The sequence below is a fragment of the Piliocolobus tephrosceles genome, chromosome 3, assembly GCF_002776525.5.
Source record: "Piliocolobus tephrosceles isolate RC106 chromosome 3, ASM277652v3, whole genome shotgun sequence".
Lineage (NCBI taxonomy): Eukaryota > Metazoa > Chordata > Mammalia > Primates > Cercopithecidae > Piliocolobus > Piliocolobus tephrosceles.
Window position 1 is genome coordinate 87,674,415 of NC_045436.1, and position 22,721 is coordinate 87,697,135.

General features: G+C 41.2%; 1 protein-coding gene across 2 annotated transcripts in view; it reads left to right on the forward strand.

Moving 5' to 3' along the window:
• The first annotated feature begins 826 nt into the window (after positions 1 to 826).
• The window catches only part of SGMS2 (sphingomyelin synthase 2), a 91,306-nt gene continuing 69,411 nt past the window's right edge, over positions 827 to 22,721 (forward strand). Inside the window, exon 1 of one of the 2 annotated variants that reach the window (XM_026455020.1) lies at positions 827 to 1,057. The gene's annotated coding sequence lies outside the window, so the exon portion shown is untranslated. The remainder of the gene's footprint in view (positions 1,058 to 22,721) is intronic. The other variant, XM_023220160.3, reaches the window with a different exon arrangement.

Here is a 22,721-nt window from a genome sequence, read left to right on the forward strand (position 1 = left end):
GTTGTGAGTTTGGGGACTGCCTGCCTTGTATATTCTTTTGTTACTGTCATCTTTAAGAGCCACAGACAAATGATTGTTGACCCACATGATATCTGCACTAGAAACCCAAAGATTCCCGTCATTATTTTTGTTGATTATATGGAAGCACCCATAAACCAGTGCAAATTCTAAACATAATTACCTTGTCCAGAAGCAGACATTAATGTAAAATATTTATGTCAATAAAGATTTAGCCAAATTCCCTCAGATTGGTCATTCCTAGTGAGAGTCCTTGAGACTGCCATCCTTTACTTTGAAAACTGCCCAGCAGGATGACTAGCAACTCCGGGACAATGTAGAATCCTTACCATTTTAAATATAGCAATCCCCCTTTAAAAAAAACTACTGAGGCCTTCGAAGAAACCACGCACGGCTGCCTTGGGCCCCAAAAGCTGTGGAAAAGCGCAGTATTCAGTTAAGCAAATAACTACTTCCACTTTTATTTTGGTTACGGTTCCTTAAGTGAGAAGTAAATCAATTAACAGAAAAATGACACGATGGTTAGGCATGAAAGGGACAATGCTGCCAGCCTCATTAGCTTGGAGCACCCTTCCAGCTCACACCATAGGGACTGATGACTAACCTTGCCAGGCAGCGCTGGAGGTTTGGAAACCCACCTCTTTGACCTAGGCCCGGTCAACACCGGTCAACCCTCTGAATCAACGCTGGCGCTCCCAAGCCCACTACACGGAAGCAGTTTCCGAAACAGGCGGGGTGCGGGGGTGGGGGATCCCGTTCCAGCCCCACCCCTGAAAGTTGCTGGGAGTGGCACCCAAAGAACTTTCCCAGATTGATTTCTGTTGCCGCTCGGGGAGGTCAGTTCCAGGCCCTCAGCCTTTCGGCCGGGAGCCAAACTGCCCTGCCTGCCAAGCCCCTCCTTCTCTGCACCTTAAACAGCCGCGAGGGGAGAGTCGGCTGGGATTTTCTTCTTAAGAAGTCGCGCAGGTTTTTCGAGCTCCACTCTGCGCCTGGAGAGCCACGGCAGCAGGAACAGGCACTGCTGCCACCGGGCCGACGGGTGAGTCACTGTTTGGAAATGGAGTGGGCGGGCGAGGGTGTGAGAGAATGAATGATGTCAGGAGCGCGCTGGGCGCAGGGTGCAGGGAGCTGGCCGCGCGCGGCGGGCGGGGAGAGCGGGCGCGGGGCCGCGGTCAACACTGAGCGCCGCGCCGTGGGTTGAGTGGGGCGGGGAGACCCAGCCCCCGGCGCGCACGGAGCCGCCTTCGGCCGCTCGGAGCCTGGCCGGTGCTGCAGCGCCGCCGAGTGCGGCCTCGGAGGCGGCGGCCGCGGGAGGGACCTGGAGAGCTGCTTCCCCTAGTCAGGCCGCGGCGTGGGAGGGCGAGACCCCGAGCAAACTTTCTAGCGGCTTCGGCCCGGGGGTGGTGACGCCCGGACCTGGCCGCGGCGGCTGCGGCAGCGGGCTCCATCCCGTGGCAGATCCCCTTCCCGGGAGCAAGTGCCTTCAGCTGGGAGTGTCTGGAGCCCCGGCAACCAGCGGGTAAGGAGCGCGCGGAGGGGCCAGGAGGAGGATGGGCTGGGGAGCGGCGAGTCCTCTGAAGCGCGGGAGGGGAAAGGTGGATTGCGAAGCGGGGACGTGGCTCTAATCCGGCCCCCACCCTCCCCGCCCGGGGCATCCTTCCTCGATTTTGTGGTCTGGTGGAGAGATGTGTGCCTTAGTCTCCTTCCTCTGAGCAGTCAGCGCATTCATTTGCAACCCATTTCGGGTACCTTGGTCCTGGCGTTGAAAGGTCACAGGTTATAAACCACAGATTGTCCAGAACCACTCTGGAGGTCAGGGCTGAAGTTCAGGTGGTCAGGTGGTGGAGGAAGGACTCTGTGTGTGTGTGTGTGTGTGTGTGTGGTTTGCTTTTCTTTCTTTTTTTTTTTTTTTTTTTTTTCTTTTTTGAGAGGCACTTACTGATGATGTGTGAACAGTAACAGCCCAGCTCTTGGGCAGCCCACACCGAAACCCTTCAACGTGTGGCATTTCAGAGCTGCTCCCCTTAGGGAGGGGAAGACTTGGTTTCTCAGCGAAAATAAGGGGCAGTGAACCCCTGTCAACATCCAGTCAGCAGTATGGATAATCATTACTTATCCGCGGCTTGAAACCAACTCAAAATGTTATGTCCTGTAGTCTTTTTTATTAATGTTGCCATTCCTCTATTTCAAGTCTTGCGTGCTCTAAAATGACCTTAAAATCATTTTGACGTGTGTGTTATGTTTTGAAGAGATTCAGCTGTTTAGTGTCACTGGATTGGGCGTGGATTTTGAATCTGTACCTAACTTTTCAAATGCTTGGTTTCATTTCCAGTCTTCTGTGTTAACGGTGGGTGCTCAGGTACATTAAACATTCTGAACCAGTAAAATGGGATTATTTCTACTTCAGATAATAAAGTGGATTAAATAAGGATTAATAATGAGGATAATAATGAGGATTAAAGCGCAAAAGACCTCTCATAATGTCTGGTACAAAGCAGACCCCAACAAATTGTAGCTGTTTATATATAAATAATAGTATGTTCCAGCTGGCTTAGCTAATAACCAATTAATTTCCACAGAATGTCCTTCTTATAAGCCTGGTGGGCCGAGGGTTAGCGTGTGAAATGCTGTGGCAAGTTCTTTAGATTGGGAAGTGATGTTTTCAGCAAGTTAAACATTTTAGTACGGATACCTGAGAAGGTTATGGTTTTCATCCTGTGTCATGGGAACTGCCATTTACTGTTTAAACAATGTCAGAGCAATGGCTGAAAGTGACAACCTAGAATTTACAGGAAGAATGTGTAGGAAGCAAACTTTACCTTTACCTTTTTTTTTTTTTCTCTAAAGAAGCAGTGCAAGCAGTGCAAAATGTCCTCTTTATGGCCCTTTCCTTGGTCTTCTGAAATTCTTACTTCACAATAGTCTGGTTGAAGTGGTTTTGTTTTTGGTTTTTTTTTTTTTTTTTACAAGTTAATGTTTAATTTGGTTCGTTTGGTTTCATTTTTAAGTAAAGCTGGTTGACTTGTGAATCTAGAGGGAAGCACTTGGACACCTTGAGGTGGCTGCACCCTGTTCTGAGTTTCTCCCCTTTCAGAATCTTGTAAAAGCCCTAGGAAATGTTTGGAAGAAACTTTAGCACTGTGCACGTGTTTTTGAAGACATGTGCTCTTACCATAACTATAACAACTTATAGGGTGGAAGATCTGGGAGCTGTGTTACCAGCGTACGGTGTAGTGAGATCATGGACATGGGAGTCCAGGAGACCTAAGGCTCTCTGAGAAGCTGTGTTCCTTTGAGCAAGTTTACTTAAGCTCTTTGAGACTTTTGTGGGACTTTAAACAAAATATAGGGAAAAAATAGAAATAATCTTAGAACTATTAAAATAGACCATGGAATACCAGTGAGAACTTTCTTTTAAAGTGATACTTTGAGGTGAAATGTTTCTTTTTTGAAGGAATAATTACTGAGAGTTTTGGACAGTTTTAGACTAAACGATTACTTACTCACCTTTAGCGCATTGTCTCAATGGAGAAACTGAAGGCTTTGTCTTGAACTACTAGTACCAGATATTTATTTGCTGAACCTTTAGTATGCAACAACTACATAACAGCCACCGTGCTAGGGGCTAGCAATGCTAACGAAGGAGATAGTTGCTACCACAAGGCTTTCAGTCCAGTAGAGACCTCAGGCTGTGATTATCAAGAGGGGGAAAACGGAGTCAAAAAAGGAGAGTGCTGGGTACTTGGGAAGAGACAAGAAGTGATTAGGCTGTCATAGGCTGCCTCCCACTGATAAGAGATCTGGTGGCATTCTGAATGGTCTTGAATAGGGGCTCATAAATTCTTTATGAGGCTGAATAATAAAAGTATGCCTTCTTGCTTTACCCAGTAAAATATTATGGACAAGTGATAGCTCTTCGGTTTAAATAATTTTAAATATTCAAAGCAAGCTTGTTTAAATGAAATCTGAAGGGTCAGCTCAGCTCAACTAAGATATATTTGCTGTGTGACTGGACGCAGTGGCTCATGCCTGTAATTCCAGCACTTTGGGAGGCTGAGGCAGGCAGATCCCTTGACGTCAGAAGTTCAAGAGCAGCCTGGCCAATATGGTGAAACTCCGTCTCTACTAAAAATACAAAGATTAGCCGGGCATGTTGGTGCTCGCCTGTAGTCCCAGATACTCAGGAGGCTGACGCAGGAGAATCACTTGAACCCGGGAGGTGGAGGTTGCAGTGAGCTAAGATTCCATCACTGCACTCCAGCCTGGGCGACAGAGCTAGACTCTGTCTCAAAACAAAAAAAGATTTACTTGCTGTGAACAAAACACTGGTAGATTTTTAAGAGGATTATCAGTGTATGAGTATTCCAATTTATTAGTTTTCCCCATATTATAAGTAATGTGTTACTTATGGACATTTATAAGTATAGGCAAAACAAATCAGCCATAATCTCACCACCCAGAAAATCATTTAACATTTATATCTGCCCCCTCTTGATAACGTCTCTACTGGGCTGTAAGCCTTGTGTAGCAACTATCCCCTTCGTTTTTGCCCCTGTGCACAGATAACACAAACAGCTAACAAGTATTGATCTTACTATGGGCCAGGCAACGTGACAGTTGCTTTATATATCAAATCTCTCGTAATCCCCACTCCAATCCGGTGAGGTAGGTACTCTTCTTATCTTCTCTTACTGAGGATAAAACTGTTTTAGGGAAATTAAGTAACTTTCCTGAAGTAGCACAGCTAAAATTTATCTCTACAAAAATGGGTTCGTTCTCTGTGTTCCAACTTAGGTTTTCTTTCCTCATCCAAACATGGACAACTGTGTGTCACTAACATACTCTTACACAGCATCATTTTTAGTTTTCTGTTACGTGGCTGTGTCTCAAGCAATCCCCAATTGCTGAACACTTAGTTTGTTTCTAGTGTTCACTATTGTAAGCAGCTCTGCATTAAATCTTTATGGCGATATCTGTCTACACGTTCATGATTATTTCAGTTATTTTGCATTTTTAAAAGTGAAACATAATGTTTAATTTAGCTGCCTTTTTTTCTAAACTGTATTCGGAATTAGAGAACTGTTCCCTGTCTCTTTAATTTAAAATTCCAGAGTCCTAATTTCTGAGTTCCTTTAGCGTGTCTCATAAGACTTCAGCAATAGGATCAACTTTCTCTGTGGAGCCGCACAGTGGATCAGTAGCTCATTATGCAAGGAATTTATCTGTTGAAAAGGGAACATACAAACTTTCTTAAAGTACTGTTTGCGTTTGTTATTTTTTATTAGCCATGAAGCTAAATGTCTTTTGTGGGGAGGTATAGCAGAATGGAGGCCTGCTAATTTTGCCGAGGAGCTCTCTGAAGGACTTTCTACTTCTACAGTTTGATGAAGCATTAGAACCCAGTGAGATAGATGAATGACTTTCAGGTGTTGCATTTAGCAGCCTTATCACTAGCTTTAGAATAAGTTCCATCAATTTTAAATAGGTCACCTGTTTTTTAAAACGTTATACATTTGTTGTTTGAAATTTTGGGGCTGATTTAATCAAAGCGTGAGAAATTTCCGTTAGTTTATTTTCGTTATAAATATAAAGCATTTCTTGAAACATTCTGAAGTTTTATAATAATATCACATCTTTGCTACTCTGAGTCAAAATTTTAGTTTTTCCTTCGGTTTTCTATTTTGATTTCCAGTGTTAATTTATCTTTAAGGTTTTGATAAAGGATGTTAGAATATGAGTAGTGTTCATTTCAGCCACTTCATACGGATACCCAGATCGGTTCACCTTATTAATTTCTAACAATGACTTGTAATTCAAAGCAAAGTTTAAAGAAACAGCTAATAGAATTAAAGTCAAATCAGATGAGTTATTTTATAATTGGCTTTCCCTCTATTGACAAACTCCTATACAATTTGAAATTCAGCCTTATAATTTTGTGTTTATATTTATTTAAATTGATGTCTCGCTTAAAACCTTCAAACTAAACTTGTGCACATTATTTTAAAGAAGAAACTTTAACTGAATTGTTACTTTTATAAGTATAGTCTTTTCTTTCACTATACCCCTATTTACTATTTATATTATTATTATTTTACTTTTTAAAATTGAAACAGAGTGTTGTTATGCTGCCCAGGTTGGTCTTGAATACCTGAACTCAAGCAATCCTCCCACCTCAGCCTTCCAAAGTGCTTGAATAACAGGCATGAGCCACCCTGCTCAGCCACACAATTCCTTTATTTTTCCTTCCAGCTTTTATTTTGGGTGTGCAGGTTTGTTACATGGGTAAATTGTGTGTCACAGGGGTTTGATGTACATATTATTTTGTCACTCAGATAGTATAGTAACTGATAAGTAGTTTTTCAGTCTTCACCCTCCTCCCACCCTGAAGTAGGCCCCCATGTCTGTTGTTCCCTTCTTAGGGTCCATGTGTACTCAGTGTTTAGCTCCCACTTATAAGTGAGAACATTCAGTATTTGGTTTTCCGTTTCTGCATTCATTCACTTAGGATAATGGCCTCCAGCTACGTGCATGTTGCCGCACAGGACACGATTTCATTCATTTTTATGACTGCATAGTATTCCATGGTATGTATGTACCACATTTTCATTACCCAGTCCACTGTTGATGGGCATCTAGGTTGATTCCATGTGTTTGCTATTGTGAATAGTGCTGTGATGAACATATGTGTGCATATATCTTTATGGTAGAATGATTTTTATTCTTTTGGGTCTATATCTAGTAATAACATTGCTGGGTCAAATGGTAGTTCTGTTTTCAGTTATTTGAGAAATCTCTAAACCGCTTTCCACAGTGATTAGCTGAGCTAATTTACATTCCCACTAGCAGTATATAAGTGTTCCCTTTTCTCTGCAACCTTGCCAGCATGTTTTTTGACTTTTTAATAATAGCCATTCTGACTAGTGTGAGATGGTATCTATTGTGGTTTTGATTTGCATTTCTCTAGTAATTAATGATGGTGAGCATTTTTTCGTATGCTTGTTGGCTGTGTGTATGTTGTCTTTTAAGAAGTGTCAGTTTGTGGCTTTGCCCATTTTTTAATGGGTTTTTTTTTTTTTTTTTTTTGCTTGTATATTTAAGTTCCTCATAGATTCTAGGTATTAGACCTTAGATAGCATCCTGTTTCCAAACAGAGGTGGAGACCGTTCAGGAAGACTTGCAGCATTAGTTGAATGTGAAGTTCAGTCTTTGAAACAGAGAGAGGTCAATTGTGTGGATTCTCCAAGCTTCCCCAAACACAGAAGATGGAGTTAGTGTTGATAAATAGTGGTGGTTAAATAATGATACCGTAAATACTAGTGAAGATTAAATGAACTGCTATCTTCATCTTCAGACAGCTCTGCAAAAATGGAAATTCTATCCATTCTGGAGGTATAGAAACAATTAGGAAAGTGTTTAAAGGTGAAACAAGGCAAAAGTAACCTTAAAGTAGCCAAGGGTACAGAGCCGGTGGGAAGTGGAGCAGGGATTTGAGGGCAGGCCCAAATGATTCTAATGCCATACACTTCCCAGTACCCTACATAGCTTTCTGTCTTCTCTCCACTAGCTTCAGCGATATATTGGGTTTTGAGAGACATAGTTTGATATAGGACTGTATGTGTACGTTCTCCTGGAACATTTCTCTGGTCTGTGCTGCCTTAAGATCATGAAATTATGCCAGAGGTGAACCCTGACAGGCTTAGGCGGGCTTGGACTTGAGTCACAGCACTGCTGCTCACACTAGATGCCCTGGAGCAGCTTCCACAGGTGAACCTCTATTTCCTGGCTGCATAACGGGAGTAAAATAATATTTACCCCATAAAGTGACTATACGAATTACATGGCTCCCTGTGTATAAAACATTGAGAGTAATGCCTGCTTCACAGGAAATATTCAAGGGCTCAGCAATCTTTATTTTCTGCATATAAGCTGCACTTCTAACTTTTAAAACAGAGTTCAGTCCTATTGTGTCAAATGGAACCATTCTTTCTCGTTAAGGTAGCATGTTTCTTTTGGAATGGTATATCCACATTCATGTGTTACATCTTGGCTGTGCTAATAGGAGCTGGAACCTGTCCCGTATTTTTCCCTGCCCCCTTTCCTTTGGGGTTAAAATAAAATGATTGAAGTTCGTTGTACACTGCCATTGAATTCAAGAACTTTCATAAGAAGTGTATAACATCAGCTGTGAATGCTGAAAAGCTTTTGAAGCCACAGTCACAATATGCCTGCCCTCTTAGCAGATGCTGGTAGCGGTAGTCCAGCACAACTGGTACTGTCCCTCACAGAGCTTAGGCTTCTGGGGAGTATTGTACCATGAACACCACTGTCCCAGAAAGTGCCTGGGCCACTAAGAATCACAAACCCTACTGTCCTCGCCGATGCTGTGCGTCTTTCTTTAGGAGGCCCTGAGACAGTTTATTTAACACAGCTGCTACTGTCTTCTGACATTTGCATTTGTTCAGCGAGTTGTTGAACCACCCAGTTATTACTACCCCAGTAATTGCTACCAAACTTGAATAGCAACAAAGTGTATTGTTTTGGTTAGTGTAATATACCACTTATTCTGCATGAATGTCATTGAATATATTTACATATATATAAAATATATGCCATATGCTAAATTAGCTAGGGCTGAGAAGTTTGCTCCCTTGAAATATAGTTTGATTGGCAAGTTATGAGCAGCAAGCAGGAGCATTTAAAAGTTCATTTAACAAATACTTATTTTCACTATGTGTCAGGGTTTGTTCTAAGTACTTAAAACTGTTACTCATTTACTCCTAAAATTCGCTTTAAGGATCCCTACTTGAGACACAGAGAGGTTAAGTCACTTACTTAAGGCCACACAGGTGGTAAATAGTTGAATTAGATTTTGAAAGCAGGCAGCCTTACTGCAGAGTCTAATCAGTGCACTGTTGCTTGTGGAATCTAGCATGTTTCTCACAGTTTGGGCCCTATTTGTGTCCTTGTATATGCAATTTTGCCAAAGAAAAAATTGCACCTGTTCAAACATATGATCAACTCCGTGATTTACCATGTGGAGGATTACAATTAGATTATGTATTTCAATATTGCTATTGAAAGACATTGATAGACTGGGCACTGTGGCTCACACCTATAGTCCTAGCACTTTGGGAGGCCAAGGTGGGTGGATGGCTTGAGTCCAGGAGTTTGAGACTAGCCCAGGCAACGTGATGCAACCCCTCCTCTACAAAAAAACACAAAAATTAGCTCGGTCTGGTGGTGCATACCTGAAGTCCCAGCTGTTTGGGAGGCAGAGGTGGTAGGATTGCTTTATCCTGGAAGGCTGAGACTGCAGTGAGCTGAGATTGTGCCACTGCACTCCAACCTGGGCGACAGAGCAAGATCCTTTCTCAAAAAAAGAAAAAAGACGTTGATACTAATTTTCACTATGGTGTTATCAAGCATTTCTCTGTAAAAGCTGAGTGCATGGTCGACCCTGGTGATGGTCTGGGAAGGAAGCATGCATTCTCCCATTCCCCACTGAGCACACTCAGCTAAGCAAGACGAGCAGCAATCTCGGGTCTCTTGTCCTAACATCATTCGTTTTATTTTTTTAGCTTTAGGGTTTTCATTTGTTGTTAATTAAAATAGTTAAAAATCTTTATTGGGAGTAGCTTGTACACTTGAGGTTTCTTTGTTTTCTAATTACTGTTGGAGATGGTAGTAAGCAAAATAATGGCTCTCCAAAGATGTTCACATCTTAATTCCCAGAACCTATGAATCTGTTATGGTATATAGCTTGAACATTCCTAATCTGAAAATTGAAAATGGTCCAAGATCTGAAACTTTTTGAGTGCCAGTATGACACCGTAAATGAAAAATTGCACACCTAATGTCACATGATGGGTCACAGTTAAAACAGTCAAAACTTTGTTTCATGTACAGAATTATTTAAAACATACAAAATTACCTTCAATCTGCATGTATAAGATGTATATGAAAAATAATGAGAATACTCCAAAATTAAAAAAATCCAAAACACTGCTGGTCCCAAGCATTTCAGATAAGGAATTCTCACTCATCCTGCATGGAAGGGGGAATTCGGGTTGCAGATGGAGTTAAGGGTGCTGACCAGCTGATGTTGATATTAACATTATCCTGGATCATCTGGGTGAGCCCAGTGTAATCACAGGGATCTTCTGAGTGGAAAAGGGATGCGGAAGAGTCGCAGCAGGAGAGTTGACATTATTGGAAAAACTCAAACATCCATTGCTGGCTTTGAAAATGGAAGGAGGCCACAAGCCAAGGAATGCACACAGTCTCCAGAAGTTGGAGGAAGCAAGGAAATGAGCTCTCCCATGGAGCCTCCAGAAAGGAGTACAGTCCTTCTGACACTGTGATGTTTAGCTCAGAGGGATCCATTTGGGACTTCTGACCTCCGGAACTGTAAGAGAAAAAATATGTGTTCTTTTAAGCCACTGATTTTGTGGTAACTTGATAGAGCAGCAGTAGAAACAAATACAGAGCAATCTGTGTTTTGATTTGTTCCTTATGCCAGTCCTAGGAGAGGGCTGCCTGATCTCATGATTTATTGCAGACACATTAAGAATAGCAAGGTTTATATTTTGAGGGCTGTTTTATTTTACATGTAAAATTAACCACTTTGTGGGAGGGAGAGTTAACTTTTGATAATTCTGTGTATTTCTATACCTAGCAATTATTTAAAATGACAGTACCAAAGTTTCCAGGAAAAAAGTGTCTTAGTGATTCTGGAGCAGGTAGAGCCACTTGAGCCTTTTTTGGTCAGAGTTGCCTAACAGGAATGTGTCTCTGCATCCCATGTAGTTGTGTCATGCCTTTGCATTTGTTTAGGGTGAAATGATAGTCCCAGCATGGTGATACTGGGATGGTGGAGATTATCACTTAATTTTTACTCCAGGTTCCTTTTAATTTTTAAAGATCTTGTATTTTCTCTATTTGCCTAGCAATGTTATTATGAAGTCCCAGAGAACAACAGCTGTAAACAAAAGGTGGCATCATTCATTGGGTCATCTATTGTAAGTACGTAGAGGGCTATAGACTCTCAGAGTAGACAGTATCTCAGAATCATAGTGTCAACTTCTGAAAGTAAAAAGAACAAGAGGCTGAGCCCAGTTGTTCATGCCTGTAATACCAGTGCTTTGGAAGGCCAAGGTGAGAGGATCACTTAAGGCCAGGAGTTTGAGACCAGTCTGGGCAACATAGCCAGGCCTCCATCCCTATTCTGCCCCTCCCCTGCCTCCCCCCCCCCGGGCCTCCCCCACCACCAAGGCCCCTGCTTCCCCCCCACCCCACCTCCCCCTCCTCCAAAATTAGCCAGGTGTGGCATGCACCTGTAGTCCCAGCTACTCAGGAAACTGAGGCAGGTGAATCTCTTGAGCCCAGGATTTGGAGTCTGCAGTGAGCTATGATCATGCCACGGCACTCCAGCCTGGGCAACAGTTAGACCCCATCTCTAAAAATAAAATGAATAAGAATTATAACAATAGATGGGGTTATTTTTTTAAGGAACCTGTGATAACAATCCTATATTCAGTTTAAGTTCTTCTCTTTGTACAATGTAGCAATAGCACTAGTGTAAGAAATAAAATCTTGGGAATTTTCTTGTGTCTTAAAAAATGGAATCAGAAATACTGTAGAATTTTGGTAAGTTTTATGAAATACAGGTGGAAAATTAGCTGGATGGTATTAATATACATAGCAGTTTCTAGGGGGACGAGATTGTCTTATGTAGAAGTATAAAAAAATTGGAAACTCTAAAACCATAGAGATAGAATATTTTCGTATTTGTAATTCTTTTAAATGCATTCTTTTTAGATTTGGAGTCACTTTGCTACTTTAAGAGGAAAATATCTGTACATATAAGATGGATTGAATTCCTCTTATAAATGTGCATGTTTGAATAAAAACTTGATGTGGGAGGATAGAAAGTTTTGGTCTGTATTCTAAAATGCTTTTAGAGATTTTTCTAGGCCCTTGCTTCTCTAATTTAGAAACTTCTTGAGCCCTGGCTCTGTGGGTGTAGTATCCCATCAGACTCTGACTCATTTGCTTACATTTTATCCTTGTCAAGCACAATTCTTGGTTAATAGTTTGCTTTGTCCTGCCAGTATCTCATGACAGAATGGGGATGTCTTGGCTATATAAGTAGTCAAGTAAGGAACCTTCGCTAGTACCAGAAGGGTATCTGTTCCATCTCCCAGCAATTGTTGATAAGTTTAAAGATTGATGTTCTCTGTTGCATCTTTTGTTAATATGAACTAGAGCTTATTTCTCTTTGATGAACTAGTTTCTGAGCTTAGAAAGAGCAGACTCCGGACCAATGTGCCCAGCATCCCTAAAGAGTTAACCATCTCCCAAGAACCTAGTACTGTCAATGGAAATATAACATGAGCTGTACATGATAGCCATTTATGTAATTGATTTTTCCAACAGCCACATTACAAAAAGTAAAAAACAGGTGAAATTATTTTTATAACATTTTATTTAGCCTAGTATACCAAAATATTATATGTAATGTTACCAGTTATAATCAGTATAAAATTCTTGAAATTTTTACATTCTCTTCCAAGCCTTTGAAATATGATGTATATTCTACACTTACACGATGTCTGAGTTCAGACCAGCTACATATAAAGCACTCAGTTGCCACGTGTGCCTGGCACCTCCTGTACTGGGCAGTGCAGCTCTAACCAGCCTTATCCTTAAGGAACAATATCCCACGTAAATCTGAAGACAATTCATTAAGCGTTGCCATCCAATGACTTTGGCATGTTGTATTTTAAAAACTGAATTATATCATGGAGTTACTCAGTGAGTGCCACAGCACACTGGTTCCAGTGTCTTTTGCAAGTATGAGTTAACAAATGTTACAGTGAAGCTTCCCTCTGAGGTTATCTGTACCTTCGATTTGTGACTATCCATGCCAGGAGATGTGCCTGGGCCTGTAAATGAAATGTTTAGCTTATTTGATTCATGAGTACGGGAAAGATGGCCACTCATACTCTTTAGCATCTGGTCTGTTCTCTTAGCTCCAGTGCATCAGTACATTTAACTCCTGATCTATCACCTCATTGTCCACCATCATCTTTACCCTATCCTTGCCTTGTTTTTGTGTGTAATGTTGTTTACTAATTTGTGCTCTTCCTCAGTTGCTTATTGTGACAATTTGGGAAGCAAGGCCACTGTAAAACCTCGATCAGAGAAGACATTACTTGATATCAAATATTCGGCGGCCAGGAACAGATATGATTAGAATGTAAGAAGACCCAGGCATTGTAGAGACTGGGAGAGAGGATGGGCAGGGGAGGGAAGGGAGAGTACAGTTCTCTGGGGGAAAAATAACTCAGTGCAGATGAAGGATTTCGTAGCAGAAAATTCACTGACTACTAGAGAAGCCACTGCATTCATCAAGCTCCCAGGATAGGTTGCCTTGGATTTCATAAATATATTGACTTAATCAGATACCTACATGACACAGATTGCTGAGACACAGTCCCAAGCCCTCCTCCATTCCTTTGGAAATTTATTAATGTATTTAACACATTTTTTTTTTTTTTTTTTTTTTGCACTTGCTAGGTGCTAGACCTCATTTTTTATTCTGGGGATTCAGCAGTAAACAGGAGTCTAGGTTTCTCCTCCAGTGGAAATCGGTTGTATATGTTGAGAGAGGAAAAGGTGTTGGAAAGCAGGATTGATAGGATGATAGGCAAGTAATACCAATGAATAAGTTGAGATTTGGACTAGTTCTTGGAAGGAAATAGAGAGTGACTGGGGTGGCCTACCCTAGGACAGTCAGAAGAGGTCAGATTTATACTGAGATGTGAAGGATGAGAAAGACTCAGCAGAGTGAACAGCATGTACAACCTGTGGAGGGAGAGAGTGTGCTTACACAGGAATGGGAGGAAGGCCAATCTGCTGCAGCCTGTGAGCAGCAGAAGTAGGTGAGAGATGGGTGTGGTGAGGCAGGTGGGACTGAGTGGGGTAGGGCTTGCAGGCTTTGTAAGGAGTATGAGCCTTGTTCCAAATGCCATGATAAGGCATTGTGATGTGACTTAAGAGGGAGAGTGAGGTCTGATTTACATCTGTAATAGATCCCTCTGGCTGCTGGGCTGGCAGAGAGTGGAGTAGGAGGGGGTTAGAGTAGAAGGAAGGAGAGTTATGAGGCTATTGGGAGCATTCTATATGAGAATTGATGCAACTTGGAGAAGGGTGGTGGTGTTGGAGATCGAGATTGATGGATGGGTTTGAGAGTTTTGGAGACTTACAGGTACAATATGTGGCATAATAGTAGAAAAAATTAAGCATGGCTCCTAGTTTTCTATTTTTTTTGTGGGTGAAGAGTTGTAGTTTAGCCATTGATTAGAGTTGCCATTAGTCATCCTAATGGTGACAGATGTCAAATAGCCAGTTGTGATGCAGAGACCTGCATTCAGGGGTGAGATCAGGGCCAGAGTTGTGTCAGTATAGAAGTCATATATAAAGTTATGGGAAGTCTAGAATCACCAGGGAATATTTTGTAGGCAGAGAGGCCCTGAGAAATAACAGTTAATAGGTCAAGTAGGAGACCATAGGGTAACCAGTGAGGAGGACCAAAAGAACAGTGTCCCAGATGCCACAGGAACCAAATGTTTAAGACAGGGTGGAGTAATCAGTTCTCTTGTAAGTTCTTGAAGAGTTGAGTAAGATGAGAACACAATGTTCATTGGGTTTAGCAATGTGGAAGATACTTGAGATCTTGTTGAGCATTTTTAGAGAAGTGATTGAAAGCACAGCTGAATTACCTCCAGCATCCCCTGCAGGAAACTTTACTGCTCTCTCTCTTTTCCACTTTACCCTGTGGGCTAGAGGCCTTTCTCTACTTCTTCTTCTTCTTCTTCCTTCTTCCTTCTTCCTTCTTCCTTCCTTCTTCTTTTTTCCTTCTTCTTCCTTCCTCCTCCTTCCTCCTCCTTCCTTCTCCTTCCTCCTCCTCCTTCCATATTAAAAATTTTTTTTGAAATAATTGTGCATTTACAGGAAGTTACAAAGATGATTCAGAGGGTTTTGTTAGCCTTCACTGGTTACTCCTGATTGTTGCATCTTGTGTAACTCTAGTATAGTATCAAAACCAGTCTTCTTTTTGTTTCAAAGTTTGCAGGCCCTTGTCACTCCACTGCCATATTGTAATCTGGTTTTCTGTTTATATTGTATTTCCTCTAGACGGAGCTCCTTGAGCAGAGTTTATCTGTTTTTTTTTTTTTTTTTTTTGTACTTCTTAGCATGGTGCCACTTCATACATGTTTGCTGAGTTAATGACTTGAATATTCTTCAATGCTGTATTTTTGCTTACATCATCTGCTACTGTGTTCTCTTAGGCAGAAGCAAATGAAGAACCCAGGTTTTCTGTTTTCCAATCAATCTGCTAACCTCTTCCTGCACCACCTGCCTTCTGTAGCCACTGCCTTGCCTGGGCTGAGGATATCTTTGCCCAGAATTACATCACTCCCTCTCCTCTCTGACTCTTCCTCCACCACCACCAAGCCAATTGCCAGTGATTGATTCTGAAGGCTTGCTTAGCTCCATTCCTTTCTTGGACATTTCATTTGTACCCTGTACTTTCTTGGGAGTCATATATGAAAACCTGTGGAAATCCTCTTCTTACCCATTTCAGAAACCCCATCTTTCCCCCACCTCGTGAGTTCTTTGGGTGAAGACATCTCTGAATTTACTTCATACAACTTACCATTTTTGAAACCTTCATTTGCTCCATTGCACATTTAAGTATCTTAGAGACCTAGAAAGGTTGGGTTCTATTTGTCTGGTAGCAGTTGACTGTGGCAACTTCAGAAAGGTTCTTTTTAGCAACTTCCCCCCCGCCCAGTAGTTATTTTGCTACCAGGGCTGTGTGGAAGTGGTTTTGTTTTGTTTTGTTTTTTTTCTTCTCTCCTACTTCTATCAGTTTGTTTTCCACTTCATTATCCTCCTGTTGCAACACCCCAATTATAGTAGTTGCTGTGGAGATGTTAAGTGTATTGGTAATGGAGGATTATTCCTTTAGGTGGAGGGGTAGAAGTGAGAGGAGGTTATAAATCTTGTTTTTGTGCAGATGTTTCCTAGTAACAAAAATAATGTTACTAGAGACTGTGGTATATGAATGGCTATATAGGATTTGCTTGTGCTTTTAGAAGGGATTGGATTTCCTAATTAAAGAAAATATTAACTTAAGATTCTGATCTTATTTGAGATTAATACCCTATTTTAATACTTTGCTGTTCATTCTTTAAGTCCCTTGACCATAAATTCCCCATAGAGACAGAATATTTTCTTGAAGTGATCTTTTAAAATTTATTTTTTAAAAACTTTTTAAAATTTTACTAGAGGGAGACACATTTTTGAATATTATTCCATCATCTGATTTCTATTTCATGAACTCTTGCAGCTTCCCATGGCCTTTATTCTGTAATAATTAAGGTGATTCTGTGTCCTGGTTCACACTAGTCATGGTGTGTACCTATTGTCCTAGTATACTTATTCATTAGTAAGGCTGTCTTTCACTCTCAAAACTGGCCAGGTTTGGATGTTAAATTATATGGTCACCCTAATTAAAGACTACATTTAATAGAAAACTGAAGGAATGAAGTATTTCATGTATCTTGTTTTAATCCACATAACTTTTATACACATATGCACATACATATGTAATTTTTCACTTTTTTCAACTAAACTTATAGAATCTTGCCCCAATGTCTTGAAACTGCAGAAAGATATATATTTTCTTGTTATTGTTGTAAGCGAGTCAAAAGAGCTTTTCTTGATAGAGCTCTGATTTCCTCATATTATGTTTTCACTAAGATTCACTGCACTGTAATAGTGCCTGACTTGGCTCCTCCTAACTGGGTGAGGGCTGTTTTTGGGTGGTTAGTGTTGTACAAATATTAGCTGTTGTGATTTGAAAAGATCGTATCTCAAGTTTGATTCCCTCCTCCATATACATTTTCACCTCATGTTCACAGTAGATTTCTTCTCCTAGACTGTTCATAGTCTCATCTCTCTATTAGCAGCTCAGTTATTGATATACCCAAGGGTAGACTAACAGCCACTGGAGTGAATAGGAAAGGAAGGATATTTTAAAACTTGGACACAGTGAGGGGTATAAAAGTTCCATGTTGATATGCAATCTTGTATTTAAAAAGTATTCACATTCTTTCCCTAACACCTTCCTCTTAATATCAAGTATATTATTGTAAAAACTCTGAAAATGATACTAAAATTTTTATAATTTAATGAAAGATTCTGGAGAAATTTTTGGGCAGGTTATGTTCTAGGGTCAACAGGATCTTGAAGTGATTGTAAAGGTAAGTAAGAGTTAGTGAACTACTAGTATTGGAGGCCACCTTTCAGGATTAATCTCTAGAAAAGAGTCCTGTTTCACTCTTCAACATGTCAGCAGAATCAGGGTTGGTGAAAGGAAGAGCTTGGTGACAGCCAAGCAAGCACCTATTTTGTGCCAGGCTGAGTGTACTGTTGTAAGCAAAACAGACGTGGTCCCTACCCTCATGGAGCCTACCACCTATTGTGGGAGATATCTAATTAAAACAAGGAAATCGGTATGTAATTACAAGTTATGGAAGAGGACCCATGTTGGGAAAATAAGAAGAGAGACCCACTTTAGAGAGTGATTAGTAAAAGGCCCCTTTGAGGAAGGAATATTAAAGTTGAGAAGGTGCTGGCTATGTGTAGTTGTTAACCTAAACTAAAACTGTGAAGTTGGTGATGTATCAAGGTCAGACTCATTAAGTAATTGTTCAGGGTAATCGAACCAACTATTAGCAAACATGAGGCCCTTCTGGGTTCCTCCTGCAGAGTTTCCCCATCTTTTTTTCATTATTGACCCCTGAAGGCACGTTTTTAGACAAGTTTTTTCTAGCCACTCTTTTTCCTTTGTGAAATTTTAATGCCTTTGGAAGACTACAAACCTTTTTTTTTTTTTTTTTTAAACATACCTTTCAAGCACCAATCTTTGCCCTTGTTGAGAATGCATCATCTATTAGTAGGGCTCATTTTGAGGCAGTCAGAAATTGTTCTTGGATGTTCAGTTGGACTTTAAGTTCCTTGAGGTAGAGACCAACACTAGTTGGGAAAGCTGTAATAATAGATGCTACCTACTATAGTACTTTTTTAAAAAAAATTTATTTTTTTGTGGGTACATAGTAGGTATATATACTTATGGCTTTTTTTTTTTTTTAAGAGACAAGGTCTCACTATGTTGCCTAGGCTGGAGTACCATGATGCAGTTACAGCTCACTGCAGCTCAAATGATCCTCCCACCTCAGCCTCCCAAGTAACTGAGACTACTGTACATGCCACCATGTCCAGCTAAGCTTTTCAGTCTTTTTGTAGAGATAGTCTTGCATTGTCACCCAGGCTGGTCTTGAACTCCTGGGCTCAAGCCATCCTCCTGCCTTGGCCTCTCAAAATGCTGGAACTTACAGGCATGAGCCACTACACCTGACCTTTAAAAAATTTTTTTAAAAATATTCCATGAGGTTGGGAGAGGCAGAATACAGATGTTGGAAGTAGAGTTTGAAAGTTCTTAGATGGCTTATTAAGGGTAATCATGTAAAACATATTAGGTTGTGAAGAAAGTAGGGAATATACTTGAAATTAGGTAAGAAAGCTGTAGTCTGTATCTTCTTCTCTGTATCTGTCTGTGTATTAAGGTGTGTAGTAGGCTGTTCTTGCATTGCTATAAATAAATTTATTTAATTTATTTAAAGGCTTTAATTGACTCACTATTCTGCAGACAGTACAAGAAGTGTAATGCCAACATCTGCTACTGGTGAGGGCCTCGGGAAGCTTACAATCATGGCAGAAGGTAAAGGGGTGCAGGTGTCTCACATGGCTAGAGCAAGAGCAAGAGAGAGACAGGGGAGGTGCCACACACTTTTAAAGAACCAGATTTCATGTGAACTCAGAGTGAGAACTTGTTTATTACCAAGGGGATGGTGCTGAACCAATTCATGAGGGATCCACCAGGTTCTACCTCCAACACTGGGGATTACATTTCAACATGAGATTTGGAGGGGACAAACATCTAAACTATATCAAGATGTGTGTGAGTGAGATGTTTAGATCAAACTAGTTCTAGTTGTCTGGTAGACAGTCATGGAAACTAGAGTAAGGTGTACACGACTTAGTGACCTGTCTTGTAATTCCCATGTGTGCCTCAAAGAATTTTTGAGGTTGGCTCATTCTATCGAACAGACTTCAACATTTTAAAGGTATTACATCCTTTTATTTCATCAGCCACTAGTGCCAGATAGATCTTAATTTTTTTTCGACTCTTTAAATCCTGTGGTGTAATCCAAGCTGATTTTTCCCCCTTTTAATCTTTTTGTTTTGTTTTCCTTCTTAACAAGCAAATTCCCTTTAGTAGGGGCAGGAAAATTATGAAACTACATCCAGAAAGGATGTGATATATAAAAGTTCTTTCTAAATGGTTTAGTAGGAAAGGCAAAAGAAAGACAATACATGGTATTAGTTGCTACATTTCATTTCTGTCCTTTTTTCCCCATTTGTGCAAGCAGTTGAGCCCCGACTTTGCCATTATCACTAAAGAAAACAAGGCCTTCAGTTTGTTTTTAAATGGTGTGCTTGAACCTTCTATCAAAATGTTGTTTGTGAAACAGTCTTAGGGTTGGGTATAGACTTACTTTTTTTTTTTTTTTTTTTTTGATGAAAACTTCCTCTTTACTTTTTTATTCAAGTAATTAGTTATTCTGGTATTCTGAGACTCCTTTGATCCCTTCAACTTAAATATTGACAAAATGCTTAATTTGAATCATTTGCCCTCAAAAACATTTTTACTCATTTATATGAGAATTGATCTAAAGAGAATGTGGATTGAGACTTTAAACTTATCCCTAATTTAACAAATTATTAAATGTTTATAAAGCACAAATGTTCCTAATAGTTTCTTAATATGGAATTTGGAAGCAGAAGTAGTGGAAGATGTGTGGTGTCAGCTGTGAATTGCCATGGATGTGCTTGTCAACAAAGAGAAGCCAAATAAGCTGAGTGTCATGGCAACAGAGATTGGAGAAGGAGCTCTGAGTCTTGGACTGCGCAGATCAACCTCCATTCTCTGGGTACTTTCACCTGAAAAGGCTCAAAGATCTCACATCCTTTGGGTTAGGACTGAAGAGTAAATTTATTGTGCTACAGAATGCTATGTTATAAAGGGCATTCAGTGTGACCAACCAGGTTCCAAGAAGGCTTGGATGTCATCTTCCCTGTCCCTCAAGTGAGGAGCAAGGCAGAGCCCATTGGATTCTAGATGTAATTCACAGAAAACACCAAAAGGTTGTTTGAAATTGAGATGTTTTTATTTAAACTCACAGTATAAAACTTACACGGAATTTTGAAAATGGCAGAAAATTATTTTGGGGGACCTGGCTGTTATTTCTGCAGTCAGTTTTCTGTCATTTGTAGATATGCTTCATGTTAACTGTAATTTAATTTATTTAAAGGCTTTAATTGACTCACTATTCTGCAGACAGTACAAGAGTAGTCTGCAGGTAGTAGACTACTACCTGCAGTTTCAAGAGGTGTTTCAAGAGTAGATTCAAGAGGTGATTAAAATACCTCTTTTTGCTGGGCGTGGTGGTTCATGCCTGTAATCCTAGCACTTTGGGAGGCTGAGACAGGCAGATTGTGAGGTCAGGAGTTCGAGACCAGCCTGGCTAACATGGTGAAACCCAGTCTCTACTAAAAATACAAAAAAAGTTAGATGGGCATGGAGGTGGGCACCTATAGTCCCAGGTACTTGGGAGGCTGAGGCAGGAGAATCACTTGAACCTGGGAGGCAGAAGTTGCAGTGAGCTGAGATTGGGCCACTCCAGCCTGGGTGACTGAGACTCTTACCTCCAAAGAAAAAAAATTCGCTTTTTAAAATCATCTCGCATTTGGCCAGGTTGGGTGGGCATGTAACTAAAGTGGCTAGGGGTGTTAAAAAAAAAAAAGTGTTGGATGGACATGGTGGCTCACAAAATGCCAGCACTTTGGGAGGCTGAGGCTGAAGGATCACGTGAGCCCAGGAATTCGAGACCAGCCTGGGCAATGTAAGGAAAGCTCATCTGTACAAAAAATAAAGATAAAATTAGTCAGGCATGGAGGCACACACCTGTGGTCCCAGCTACTCTACTGGAGAGTCTGAGGTGGGAGGACCACCTGAGCTCAGAAGGTCGAGGCTACAGTGAGCTGTGATTGCACCACTGCTCTCCGGCCTGAGCGACAGAATGAGATCCTGCCTCAAAAAAAAAAAAAAAGTGTCTACTCTCATTACGACTGAATTTTAGATTCTAAAATGAACCAATAAAATGACAGCCCATCTCTTCAAAGAGCTCATGTGTAAATAGGATTTAACTAGGTACAGTCAAATACAGGTGAATTGTCTTTCAGGTGCTAATTGGTGTAGCCTTTGATCTGCCTTAGTTCCTAATGGAGACTGGATCATTCGTTCTCTCTTAAACTGGGGAGAGAGTTAATACAAGCTGTGGCAGATGATTGTAGCTCTCCTAGAAAGAGGCTTGGAAGTCGTCTTCCCTGTCCCCTCAAATCACGGGCAGGCCAGAGCCCCTACATGCAAGAGCAGTTTTGCTGAGCCAGGAAGGGGAACTAATCAGGAAAAATGAGACAAGAGGCTGGGCTGAATGCCCCAGGCCAGGGAGCAGCCAGTTATAGAACTCCTTAGAGATGGAGTCTTTTGGGCCACAGGATGAGGAAGATGATGATGTAGCATCCTGCAAGAAGCATCTGAGGCCTGGGTTAGCAGAACTTTCCTTCTCCGAGGCTCTGAGAACAGTCTGGATTTGGAATTGGAAGCAGGAAACACTCAAGAAGAGAGAGAGTGATCATGATATGTTGCAGGAGTAGTAAAGGAGCCTGTGATCTGAAAGGGAGGAAGAGGAGCGTGTGGCCATTTCTTGAAAATAGGGTTACTGAGAAGAGCATCGTGAGGTGTGCTCTGCACCTTCCTCTGTTGTGTGTGGTTTGTACCCCAACATTCTCAACGCAATCAACTGGTCCCCAAGGGTGCTTCACTGTTGTGAACCTAATGGGACTCACAAGCCAAAGAAAGTATAGGATAGCTGTCTTTCCTCGAGAAAAGGTTTTTACAAAAGAGAAATCTGGGCCGGGCGCGGTGGCTCAAGCCTGTAATCCCAGCACTTTGGGAGGCTGAGACAGGTGGATCACGAGGTTAGGAGATCGAGACCATCCTGGTCTACATGGTGAAACCCCGTCTCTACTAAAAATACAAAAAACTAGCCAGGCGAGGTGGCGGGCGCCTGTAGTCCCAGCTACTAGGGAGGCTGAGGCAGGAGAATGGCATGAACCCGGGAGGCGGAGCTTGTAGTGAGCCAAGATCGCGCCACTGCACTCCAGCCTGGGCGACAGAGCGAGACTCCGTCTCAAAAAAAAAAAAAGAGAAATCTGGCTTGTAGTATGGTTCCTTGAGACAAACAGCTACTGAACTCTTTAATTAGGGGCACTATTAAAGTGAATCTTGGGCTACAAGCATGTTCTTAAGGGATGTCCGAAAGATGTCATTTTGGAAGTAAAGCATCTCTTAGGCATTGTTTCATCAGGGTACAATTTTGCAGATGCACATTAAGGATTTGTGCTATGCTTCCCTACATGTGCTTGTGTTGCACACTGAATGAGGG